Source organism: Thermobia domestica, chromosome 17 (assembly GCF_964235325.1).
Source record: "Thermobia domestica chromosome 17, izTheDome1.hap1.1, whole genome shotgun sequence".
Taxonomy (NCBI): Eukaryota; Metazoa; Arthropoda; class Insecta; order Zygentoma; family Lepismatidae; genus Thermobia; species Thermobia domestica.
The window spans coordinates 70,294,859-70,308,956 of NC_137470.1; the positions used below are offsets into that span (position 1 = coordinate 70,294,859).

The 14,098-nt window shown below is 35.5% G+C and overlaps 1 protein-coding gene across 1 annotated transcript in view; it reads right to left on the reverse strand.

Moving 5' to 3' along the window:
- The window catches only part of sls (sallimus), a 346,510-nt gene that overhangs the window by 268,350 nt on the left and 64,062 nt on the right, over nt 1-14,098 (reverse strand). The window lies entirely within an intron of this gene.

The following is a 14,098-nucleotide window of genomic DNA, read 5'->3' on the forward strand; positions in this document are numbered from 1 at the left end:
GCAACAATACTTTTTTTTTCTGATTTCATAATTTATTATTTTTATATTATGTTTTGTAATTCTTGAGTATTTTAATTAATGTAACATTTTGACTTTATTTTTGCGTTTTTTTTTTTAATTTTCTATTTAGGTTATTTTATAAAGAATTGTTTTTGTATCATATCTGATCAAAGGTTAATATTTTGATAAAGCAGCATGGATGAACCTCGCTTGTTTAATTAAAACATTTCACTATCAATTTCAATTTCAAGGTACGGGCCACTGCACTAAACTTCCTCGTTTCAACTTCTTAATTTAAATCGTGTTGGGCTGCAGTTATTAATGAAATATTTTCTTGTGAAATATGAATAACATTATATAGCGTGTTCGGAAAATTTCAAACGGAGTGTTGGCATTTTATAAAGGTAACATTCCGCATTTATCTAGTGAGAGAGAGAAATTATAAGGATGTCAATCTCCCGGTCTTGGATCAGGAATCTTCAGATTACAATGCTTCAACGTTAAACTTTTCACTTGTAAAAGTTAGTAACAATAACACCAATGTTACAGCTATTGAAAAGCCTTCAAACAAACTTTCCGAAATCAAGCATAGAATATAATTAGAATAACGTTCATATTAGGGTTGGAGTAGTTGTAAACAGCAGCTTCATCTAATAATATTTAATTCAGATTTCTTACGTAAGTTAGAATCAAATATCTGATGATAAATGTAGAAAAATATGTAAATTTCTCTTATTCTATGTTCTCATATCTTACACATTTTTTTTCTCCGATCAGCAAACTACGGAGAATACTGTGGTAGTTTTCTATTTCTCTCGGCACAGCAGTATTCCAGTTACGTCACTTTGACCACAGTTGAGACAAATGACGAAGTTGGTGTACCAATTAATATGATTTCCGCCAACTAGACCAGTGACGGCGGTTAGACGTTAAAAGTGGGGGACAAGACATGATCTGAATATCTGCATATCAATGTTAGTTTTCCTGGTTGTTTCTAACACTGACGAAAGATTGTATAACAAATGGGACGCTATCTTTTTCAGTTAAAATACCATATATCGTATTTCATATTTTCTTAAGTAAATTGACAAGAGCAACGCAAGTAGGTACCAGCTCTTTGTACTCTTAAACAAGGAAAGTATAAGAAGAGATTTGATTCTTTGCTCATGAACATCTTAAAATTCTATCTGAAAAAATGTGTGATCAGATTATTTAATAAAAAAAATTCCAAAATAAACAGAAAGGATAATATGAATCATAGTAATGAATAATGATGCTTGTTTTGCAAAAGTTATATTGAAACTGGGGATTAAGGAACAACTAACTTTTTTAATTCCACACATGCTATTAAATGTGTTATTACTCTTAGAAAATGAAAGATAGTAAATACCACAAGTATATGCTACGACATTTAAAGAAATACTTGCTTTTGCAACTTCCCTAAACATGTTCGTAGCCATTAGGTGCAGTTTTCACTTTCTTGGAACACATCAAAACACAACAATACTTAGAATCACTCCACACTGCAGTTATACAAAATAACCCTAAAACCTACATTCACTAAATTTAACTGTATATACACTCGTGCAACTCTAAACACACTACTTCACTCGTATATTACACTACAAAACAATGGAAAAGTAGAAGTTGTTTCTTATTGCGCTCTTTTTAATCAATATTCCTTACTTTAGAAAGAAAAGACATTTTGGGAACTGTCAATTTTTGTGTAATTAGAGAATAACTTGTGAAATACTTCGTCTTCTCCTTCTTTTTTTTTTTTTTTTTGCGAACCGGCATAACTGTGGGACGTTAAACCTAAAGATTTCATTTCATTTCTATGGTTCTTTATTTGCGACGTTGCCACATAGTGCAATTTGTGCCACCAGACGAGGGCTCGGAAGGTATACCTATATATATAATCCCAGCAATGCCTTTAAGAGACTTGTCATGACTTCGAAAACGGCCGGGATAAGTGAGGGTGATGATTCCGAATCCAAAAGCCGCTTGTTGAGATCTTTCTTGTTCTTCAGATTCAAGAGGGGTTACACAATGACGGGCAGAACAAAAGTAAAAGCGTCTTTTCCCCTATGATGCCGCTAAAGTAAATTCGTATATTTTAATGATTTATACTTAAGCTTATACTTCATCATAATTTGATACGCAGAGGCCTAATGACTTGTGCCATAGCATTCATCTTTTGTGCGAAAACTCCGTACTTTGATAATCCATGTGAATAGTGTGTCCATGGCTTTCTCGGTCATTTCCTATTTCCTCTCGGTTCCTCTTTCCATTGATTCTTCACCATCCTTTATTTACATTCATCAATCTTGAAACCTGTAGCGCACAATAATGGAACGTTGAGCTTTACTACTACTACTACTACAATTAATAATAATAATATTCATAATAATAATAATAATAATAATAATAATAATAATAATAATAATAATAATAATAATAATAATAATAATAATAATAAATTAACTGTAATCTGGAGTTTAAGATGCGGTGGTCATTCATCTATATAACAAAATGCTAGGTTTATATGTTTATATGTTTGTCTCCAATCCTTTCGACCATGAGATCTCGAAAACTACAAGTGCTAGAAACGTACCATTTTCATTGGTTCATTCCAAATTTATTACTTGGAGTTTTTTGACCAATGAACACAATATATCAGTGACATTGTAATTAATTGTGTGTGTGTAATGTATTTACTTATTACATACTGCGTGCAACAAAAAAGGAAACACTGGTCATACATGAATTAGAAACTCCAACCGGAAGTAGGCTCAAATCGTGCAAACGGTGCAATATATTGAATAAAATAATCGAAAAAAATCTCCCGTTTATGGTACCCCTTGCAGATTTTCATCAAGATGTCTTTCATTTGTGTTTGCAAAGGAACATGTACAGATGTTGTGAGTAATGACAAAGAGCTTCATGCTCATATTTGAATGATGCGCTGTGTAGAGAGAGCAGGTTCAGCTAGTCTATATATTAAAATGCTAGGTTAATGCTCCAATCCTTTCGATAATGAGATCTCAAAACCACAACTGCTAGAAACGTACCGTTTTCACTGGTCGATTCCAAATTTTGTGTAGATTGTCCAGTTCTCATTCAAATTTTCAAAGACCGTATCGTTAGTGTTATATTTAACATTTTAGGGGTCGTTTTGAGCCCACAAGATTAACTCCTTACCGCATGCCGTGCCATATATGGCACATACATTTTTTTCACTTTAGCTTTTTTTGTGATTTATCAAAGGCATCAAATGACTGTTTTATCTGCTGTGTGAGATATTGGCGTGTATGAATAAGAGATTTTGGTGCCATCTGGCATGTTCTTTGTGAGTTGTATGTGTGTCATATATGCACTTACTTATTTGTCGTCGGAATTATGTGAAAAATTTAAAATTCAAGTTTTGATTCATTTTTCAAGCTCCATATGAGGATTTCCAATACTGATTATTTTTTTCGCTAAAAGAAAAAAAAACATGCAGAAAAGGGTTAACAGTGTTTCAGGCCGAAACTATGGTGTTAGGCAACCAGTAGAGAAGTTACGTATGACGGGTTGACGGACATTGCAGGCGCTTTTGCCGAATAACAAAACCTATTGTATGCTGGCAACTTCAAAGGCCTCAAGAGACGCAGTGAGGCGTACTCGGACGGATGTGGATTTACTAGAAAAAATATTTTCACTTGATATCGTGTTACTTCTACAAAATTGCTACAAACTCACTCCAACATATATACATAGCAATTCACTTCCTTTGTGAGTTTCCTATTCTTTATTTGTGTGAGTAAGGAGACATATACAGTTGGAAGGAGATTCATGATCATAACAGAACGATGCGCTGAATAGACAGCGCAGGTTCAGTTATCTATATATTAAAATGCTATATTTAGAAAATGTGGCCGTTATTTCTTTATTACATTTTTAGGGGTACACTGAAAGTGTTGAAATTTTAAAAAAGTAAAGCATCATATCCTATGAGTTATACATTCCAACACCACACATTTGTATATAGGGGTTGTATATCTCTCGGGCGTTTGTTTGATGGCCAATAAAAACGAAGCGTAACAATTTCTCTAGTCTAAGATGAATTTTTATTGTATGGAGCGTTTTGCCCAATGAACTCGATACATCACTGACATATTAATTAATTGTGTGTGTAATGTATTTGCTTATTACATACTGCATGCAACAAGAAAGAGAACACTGATCATACATGAATTAGAAACTCCAATCGGAAGTAGGCTCAATATTGCAAACGGTGCAAGATATTGATAAAATAATCGAAAAACATATCCCCTTTATGGTACCCCTTGCCGATTTTTATCAAGACGTCTTTCACTTGTGTCTGTAAAGGGACATGTACATTTGTTGTGAGGAATGACAAGGAGATTCATGCTCATATGTCAATGATGTGCTGTGTTGAGAGCGCAGGTTCAGCTAGTATAGGTTAAAAAGGAAAGGGTTTAAACATAAATGAATGATGAAGGATTTAATAATATGATGAAGGAATTAATAATATTAATAATAGGACAATCCCGAGAAAACACAGCAACAAAATTATGTCCAGTACAAGCTCATATCGAATTACGAACTCTGCACTAGAAATGAGCGCTCTAACACCAGCCCGTTGCATTGTTTCGTCTAATACTCATTTTGCCTAACCAATTACCTAATATAGTTACGACAGATAAACGATCCGATTTGTGTCCGTCATTTTAGGAGAAATGATGATCCTAGTTTTGCCTACATCTTGTTACACCTAAAAGGACGGACAACAAAAAAATTTGAAAGTTCAACTTGAGAGAAATTACAAAAGAAAGTTTCATACTATGTGAAGAATAGAGAAATTGAAACATGGTCTATATGATTGATATTGATATTGAACATAGTTAATGTTTTTGATTTTATCAGCTAAACTGAAGAAAAATGAGTAAGCAACTAAGTTCTCTTCTTTTTCAGAATGACACCTACTTTCATTTCTCATAATATTATGGAAAATAAATTAATGAACAAATTAAGAAAAGCATGGTGCAAACTGGGGAGAATCACGGTTTCTTCGAAATTGCATTTTTGTTAATTTTCCCGAAGCTCAACTTTTAATTGGCTTTTTTGGCAATCAAGAATGCTGTGCTTTTTTTTTCTTATAATAGGAAAAGAATGTTGAAGAGGCTAATGTTCAAATTTAGAATTTTGTGCTGAGGATTACAGGTAGGGGTAATTGTTATACTGTACACTCATGTCCAAAATTATTGTCGCATGTCTATAAATATATTGTTGTAGGAATATAATTTGATAACAAATTCATCTGTTATTTCTTACAATGTTAGTAGCCCTATGTGTATAATCGGCAATGACAAGCATGTGGCAAATTTTGTATCAAAAGAGCAGTTAATAAGTACAATAAAACGAAAATAAAACTTTTTTTTGTCCATTTAGCAACATTTTGTCTTACTTATCCTAATTTTCGTATTTATAATTCTTTTCCTATGAAATTTACTACAAATATACATTTACCTATTATACACATGGTATCAGTATTAAAAGTACCCTGCAAAATCATTATCGAATTATATTGTTACAAGAAGTAACGTGGGTTCCTGTCACCACGGCATGGCGCGTCCTCAGGTTGCGGATCGAGGAGAAGGCCTCTAGATATAGAGGTTAGCTGCGAATATACTGAATAAGCAGTCGCGGACAGACGACTAGGAGTGGTCCTCCAGCTTGGGGGTTTGGGTAAGGCTAACAACCTCATCCTGTAAAAAAAGGTACTTGTTCAGAAACATTCACAAAAGCCTCGGACAAGGACTGATAACTTGGCACGACCTCGGCTAAAGAAAATGGACATGAGATTTGGAACATGGAATATTAGAAGTCTTTATAGGGCAGGCGCGTTAAAATCTGTTACGAGTGAGTTAGAAAAATACAGGATGGACCTAGTAGGAGTTCAGGAAGTTAGGTGGGAAGGAAATGGATCTGAGAATTCCGGAAATTTTACGTTCTTTTACGGGGAAGGAAATAAAAATCACCAGTTAGGAACAGGGTTTTTCGTTCACAAACGAATATTACCAGCAATTAAACGGGTTGAATTTGTTACTGACAGACTTTCTTTTATTACTCTCAAGGGACGGTGGTGTGATATTATTGTTTTAAATGTACATGCTCCAACTGAAGATAAGGGTGACGATATAAAAGATAGTTTTTACGAAGAAGTGGAACGGTTATTTGACCAACTCCCGCGATACCATATGAAGATTCTATTAGGGGATTTCAATGCGAAGGTAGGACGAGAGGATATTCTCAAACCGATTATAGGGAACGAAAGTTTGCATAAGGAAAGTAATGACAACGGTGTTAGACTCGTGAACTTTGCAACATTAATAAACCTAATCGTGAAGAGTACAAAATTCCCACATCGCGACGTTCATAAATACACTTGGACATCACCAGACGGAAAAACACATAATCAAATTGATCACGTTTTAGTAGATAGAAGAAGGCAATCTAGCATAATTGACGTCCGGTCGTTTAGAGGGGCTGATTGTGACACTGATCACTACCTGGTAGTAGTGATAATACGGGAGAGATTATCGTTCAATAAAGGTAATATTCAATGTCCGAAAACGGAGAGATTTAATTTAAAGAAATTAGAAGAGAGCCATGTAAGAAAGGAATACCAGATTGAAGTTTCGAATAGATTCTCGGTTTTAGAAGACTCGGAATGCACTAGTGTTGAGGATACTTGGATTGAAATTAGAGATAGCATTAAAAGTTCAGCAACAGAAAAATTGGGACACGCGGAAATACGTAGGAACAAACCATGGTTCGACCAAGAATGCATTAAACTAGCAGAGAAGAGAAAACAGGCAAAATTACGGTGGCTAAAAATCCGAATGAAATAACTACACAAAATTTCGCAGATATCAGGCGGGAAACTTTCAAAACTTTTAGAACAAAGAAACGCAATTTTTTGAAAGCTAAAATTAAGGAACTTGAAGATAATAGTAAAAATAAAAATATTCGGGACATGTATAAGGGGATAAGCGAATTTAAGAAAGGCTATCAACCTCGTGCTTACATATTAAAGAAAGCTGACGGAACAGTTCTCACTGATACGGATAGCCTCTTAAATAGGTGGAAAGATTTCTTTGACGATTTGCTGAACACGCAGCCAAAAACTAATGCGCGTGGAGAAAAGGAGATACACACCGCAGAACCGTATATTCCAGAACCCAACCGAATAGAAGTAGAAACCGCTGTAAAGAAATTAAAGAAACACAAATCTCCGGGTGTACACGAAATTCCGGCTGAGTTAATTTTAGATGGAGGCGAAAAATTGTGGAACAAGATACACAAACTCATTCTCCTTATCTGGAACAAGGAAGAATTGCCACAAGAGTGGAAAGAATCAATCATTGTTCCAATTCACAAGAAAGGCGACAAAACTGATTGTAATAATTATCGAGGCATTTCTCTTCTGTCAACATCCTATAAAATCCTTTCAAATATTCTATTAGCAAGACTGACCCCATACGCAGATGAAATTATTGGAGATTATCAGTGCGGATTTAGACGAAATCGATCAACTATCGACCAAATATTTACCATTCGCCAAATACTCGAAAAAAAGTGGGAATACAATATCCCGGTACATCAACTATTTATTGATTTTAGAAAGGCTTACGACTCGGTTAGGAGAGAAACATTGCACAACGTTCTTACAGAACTTAGAATACCGAGAAAGCTAATTGGATTAATTAAGATATGCTTAAGTGAATCCCAAAGTAAAGTCCGGGTAGGAAAATTTTTGTCCACGAGCTTTCACGTCCAAAATGGCCTGAAACAAGGAGATACGTTGTCGCCATTATTATTTAACTTTGTGCTGGAATACGCTATAAGGAAAATCAAAGATAGCAACCAGGGCCTAGAGTTGAACGGTATTCACCAGGTGATGGCATATGCTGATGATGTAAATTTAATAGGGGATGATAGGAGAACAGTAGAAATAAATGCAGAGATCTTATTAAATGCTTGCAGGGACATGGGTTTAGAAGTAAATGCAGAGAAAACTAAATACATGGAAGTGCGTCGGGACCGTAATACGGCAAATTGTGGAGGCGTTAAAATATTAAATAATACTTTTGATAAAGTGGATACTTTCAAATATTTAGGATCAATATTAACAGACGAAAATCATATTCACGAAGAAATTAAATGTCGACTAAAAGCAGGGAATTCGTGTTACTATTCGGTTCAAAATCTCTTGTCGTCGCGAATTCTGTCGAAGAATTTGAAGCTTAAAATATATAAAACGATAATCATGCCTGTTGTTCTGTATGGTTGCGAAACATGGTCACTTACTCTGAGGGAAGAACATAGACTGAAAGTATTTGAGAACAGGATCCTGAGAAGAATATTCGGACACAAGAGGAACGAGAATGGGGAATGGCGGAAACTTCATAACGAGGAACTATATAGTTTATACGGTTTACCCAACATTGTTAGGGTCGTCAAGTCTAGGAGGCTTAGGTGGGCAGGTCATGTAGCTAGAATGGAAGAAAGTAGAAACGCTTTCAAAGTCTTGACTGGAAGACCCATAGGAAAACGACCATTAGGAAGACCTAGGCGCAGATGGGAGGATAATATTAAGATGGATCTCGCAGAGATAGGAATACAAAGTAGAAACTGGATGCAATTAGCTAAGGATAGAAGTCAGTGGAGAGCTTTTGTGAACGCGGCACTGAACCTCCGGGTTCCATAGGCCATAGAGTTAGTTAGTTAGTTAGTTATTGTTACAAGAAGACAGTTATAGATATGCGACAATTATTTTGGATATGAGTGTACCTGTGTCTGTTATGATTATTCATAATAGTGTCATTTGTTTCTAGTAAAAGAGGTGGTAAATTACTATGTTGTAAAAATATATAAAGTCATTTAGGAATATTTCGACACGTTAAGAAACAACTCAAAACTACTCTTAAAGTTATGATAATTTTATTTTGAAAAAGCGATAATGGTCGATAGTAATCCTTGCCCTAACTACAAAACAAAATCTTTCCCTTGAATGCAGTACTTGCAAATGGAAGAACACACAAACGGCATGGTGCGAATTAGTAGAATTTGGAAGTCTTGCGGGAGAAATCAACACTTACTATGGGAGATGTTAACACTATATAAAAAATAAAATCCTTCACATCTCTGAAAACAGTGTCCTTTACAACAAACATAAAACGCAATGAAATACTAGATTTAAGGTTTCTACTAGTGTACCTGTACATATGACTTATTTGTCAACTTTGCTGCGATTCATTACAACCTGAGTTGAAATACAATAACACTGAAACAAGGTAAGCTCGTTAATAATAAACTTTGTTTCCAACCTGGTTTGCAGCATATTGCTTTCAATATTTCACTACGCATAATAATCAATAATCGAAAATCACAATTTAACACAATCAATAATTATTTTTGGAATCTTATGCGAAGAATCCAACAGACGTTGATTTCTTCTAACTGAAACTAGCTTTCACATAGTCTCTTTTCACCTATGGTGTATACACTAAGATGAACCAGACGGTTGTCCTTTTGTCTGATGACTTTCCTTATAACAAAGGAACTACATGTTGAAATACCCCTACAATCAATGTCGATTTATCTCTTAAATACATTGATCAACAAAAGCTTGCACAAGTTGTCACTGTAACAAGCAATGTGTGTCAGCCTGACACACATGCATGCAGAGGGTATACTCAATCATAATAAAAATCCTTTGCCTCCTTTCTTCAACAAAACTTACAACATGGATACTTCTTCTGAAATAAAGCTTTATGTACCTACTTTAGAGGCTTCTACTCCCTATCCAACAGGCAAAAGTAACTTCTCTGCATATGCAACTTGTCGCTGAGAACCGACACTAACCTTCCACGTACTGAAAGTTTCTTCTCGCGTGCGTGTATGATCATTACCTTTGGCAGACCTTAGAAGTGTCCAAATCTCCCTAAATGACCTTACATATGTATTGTATTAACCGACGAATAGGTGAACATACTAGAAATGTGAAGAAGGGTACAAAGCTATAGTAATTCTGAATTTAGACTTTGTAGAATCCAAAACAGGTTGTCATGGCAGAGCTACTGCATTAATCAAAAGAAAGCGAGTTTGTAAGAAGATAAAGAAGAAAGCAATTGAAGAAAATGCAAAGTAAGTCAATAACATTATAGATAACGCACTTTTTTCATTTCAGGCTGCTTTCCTATGATTACAATGTCCTAATTTTCTTGGGCTCAGAACAGTTGGTCAATTAATACTTCTCGAGCTTATTATCATTGTCTAACTACAAAAGTTTTTACGATTTGCAGAATTAACCATTTCATCTTTAATTTCCTTCAAGTTTGATACTCAAGGTTAATATGCTCCAAAATTTTGACTAGTTAAAAAAATGAATCAAGTATTTATCAACTTTGATAGATGCTATGGTTTTCGTTTCGTATTTGAATTTCATTTATTATGATATATTTCATGCACAACATGGACGTTCTACGAGTGAACGGGCCTAAGGAATCAATCGTAGAGACACTACATTTCCCGTGTTAGAAACGCACTATACACGGCGACGAAGAACAATAATATACGATTGCCCAGGATGCTTCAAAACCTGAAGTGGACAAAGGAAGATGAGTGAAGGAAAATACATTTTTTAAGATTCGAGACGAGAGGAGTTTTTTATGATTATCTTGCCTTATCTCGAAGCGAGACGGGAACTGCCTCGTCTCAAATTTTAAAATACACTTCTCGTCTCGTTATTAAGACAAGAATCGAAACGAGACAAGAAATCTCTGGTCACTTGAGCAACATAACCTACGGAGTTTATGCAACAATTACAATGTCCTTCTGGATGGATTTTTTAAAAGTGTTTCTTTACTCTTTGAACAGCTGTAAGGGGCCACGGTGGCTCAGTGGTAGAGTGCTCATCTCTCGTGTGTGGTGTCTCTTGTTCGATTCCCTCACAAGCATGTTTGTAATGGATAAAATCGTGTCCGTGGATTTTCTTGGCTACTTTCATTTTCTTCCACATTGTCGTTTCACTCATTCTTCCATCATCATTCACTTGCCTTACTCATTCGTCTCCCTTAGTCTAAAGGACATAAACCTGAAAAGATTTTGAACAGCTATACACTGTTCATAGAAAATAATTTACGCAAATAAATGTCATTTATTATATATATATATAATACCTATATCTATATCTATCTATCTATCTATCTATCTATCTATCTATATATATATATATATATATATATATATATATATATATATATATATATATATATATATATATATAAGTAACCAAGAAAGTTCTGTTGCTTTTTGTGCAGGTCTGTGTTCAATTGGCCCTCACACCGTGCGTTGAATGCGAATGGAAATAAGACGAACGTCAGTTGTTGGTGTGGGTATATCCAACATACTGACTGTGGCAGTTCAGTTACACCGTGAAATTGCGTACGGTAGAGTGAATATGGGACCTCCACAGAGCGTCATAAGGGCGTGTATGCTGCACGAGTTCAAGCTGGAGTCAAACTCCGCTGCAACAGGGCGGAAGATATGCCAGACCTTTGGTGAGGGTGTCGTGACTACGCGGACAGTGCAGCGGTGATTTAACAAGTTTACGAACGGTAACGAAACACTTAAAGACGCACCACGTGCCGGGAGACCAACACATGTACAAAATGAGGATCTTCAGGCAGCAATTCAGGCGAACAGTGCCACACATGTGAGGAACTGGGTTTACAATTCAGTGTGAATGGAGAAACCATTAGGCAGCACCTCCATCAACTTGGGAAGCACTATAAGTTTGGTCAATGGGTTCCACATGATTTGATTTCCCGCCAGAAGGCAACACGAGCAGACACCTGTTTCTTTGCTGTCTCGTCTGAGGAAGGAGTCCCAGTTAACTGTGTATTAGTCAATTCTAAACGAGAGTTGAATAATTGCCTCTTGGTACTGTTAGTATAAATGATTCATACTTATGCTTGGTAAAATAGAAAAATCACCTCCTGAAAACCCGTGTTTTTTGCTTACATTGTTTCTCCCGCGCAATCTAGAATTGATTATAATAAGATGCCCATAGCTCGGAATTCCTTAACATTAAGGACATGAAATTTCATATTTGGACTTCTTATGTAAGATAATGTAACAAGAATTTCAGCGTTTTCTGATATTTGTCCTAGGAGGAAGACAATATGTAGGAAGAAAGAGGGGTGAAGGTTGAAATTATTATAATACACCGTGTTTCAAAAAGAATGACCTGATTTTGGACGGTAATAATTACGGAACATGGCACGTGCTGACAAGGAAATGAATATTTAAATGGGTGTGGCCTAGAGTCTGAGATCGCCGTTAGATGTCAGTCAATGCGTCTTCTCAGTTTAAGGTCAGTCAGAAGTAAGATGGCGTCCGCTCAACAGAAGGCGTTTTGTGTGCTGTAGTTTGCAAAGACTGAGGCAGTGATTTCGGTCCAGCATGCTTTTCGTCGGTGTTTTGGCATTGATTCGCCTGCACCCAAAACATTTGTCGTTGGTATCGCCAATTTGAAGAGACAGTATTCTGTAAACGCAGATACATTGTGTAAGATTATGACGAACTTAGCTATCGTTAGATGTTGTTTGTGCTGCTGGTGGTGGAGCATTTGTAATAGCATAGCTAAAACTTGAAGATTTTGTGAATGTTTTCTAATTTATCAAATTTTGTAGTATGTTTTTATCAATACATATGGACTTTTATAAACAGGTCATTCTTTTTGAAACACCCTGTATGTCGATATCTAGAAATTGTTCAAAGTTAAGAACAGGAAAACCGCAAAATACTCCTTACAGCAACTCGTGGAAGCATAGTTAATATTTCAGTTGAACTATTGTTTTATTTCTTGTGTTTTAGATATTTTCGCATTCCATTTGGAATAACTTACATTAGTGGTACTTTTCATTTAAACTTAACAATATTCTTCAAGTTAAGTTTTTAATTATTTCAATACATTCTTTGAAAATTTTGTTGTAGTGTTTCCTTATACATTGATGCTAGTTATTATCTGATTGCTCGCTTGTGTTTCTTGATTGGTGTGGAATTACTATGAAAATACACGAGACAAAATGACGAACAAAGCGGAGGGTCGCACTTCAAATGGAACAGATGATTCCCGTGGCGCCATCCAAACATATACAAACTTAATTCGAAGAAATGAAACATGAGCAAGGAGTGAACGAGACTGCCATGAGTATGCTTGAACTAGGCCACCAGGGTGTAGCTCAGGAAATAACTAGAAGAGAGTGAATAATCGACTTAGTCTTTTAGAACACAGACTTAAAATAATGAATCAAAAATTTTTATTCGGAGCCTGTATTATATTGTACCAATCTAGATTGTTAGATTACTTTTCTTCTTCTTCTTCTTCTTGTTCTTTGTCTCCGCCTTTTCCCATGTTTACATGAAGTCAGAGTTTCCATCTTCAATACTTTTGCTACCATTACTTATTTCTTGGATGTCTTCTATTTTTCATGCCCTCTCCCTCAAATAATCTCATATCTTGTCCTTCTGTTTCATCTTGAATAAAATGGTTTCCGTATCATATTCAACTACACTATTCATTTCTGCTACGAATTAACATATACAAAACTTACAATGAGCAAAAAATTAAATAAACCAAAGTACGTAATAAATACAAACCAATATACGTAAACAAAAAAATATATAAACCAGATGAAAATGCTCCAAGAGCATTGCCAGAACGAACTAAAAAGAAAGGAGAGATGAGCGGGAAGGATAACTGTGATTGTTCCTACACATAAAAGCAAATATTTTTATCCGTACTTTCTTCTGTTTCTCGCAAAGTCTCTCTATGACTTACGGTTCCTGAGATATGGCTCCTTAAATCTTCCGAAATTCGGAATTTTTTGGCCAATACCTAGAGAACGATGGCCAGTTCGCCAGTGGTTACTGGTTACTATTTGGTACCAAAATGTTCACCATCCCCTTAGATATTGTCGGGGCCGGTGGCAGGAGGCGATCAGAACTTTTGCGGCCACTGGTG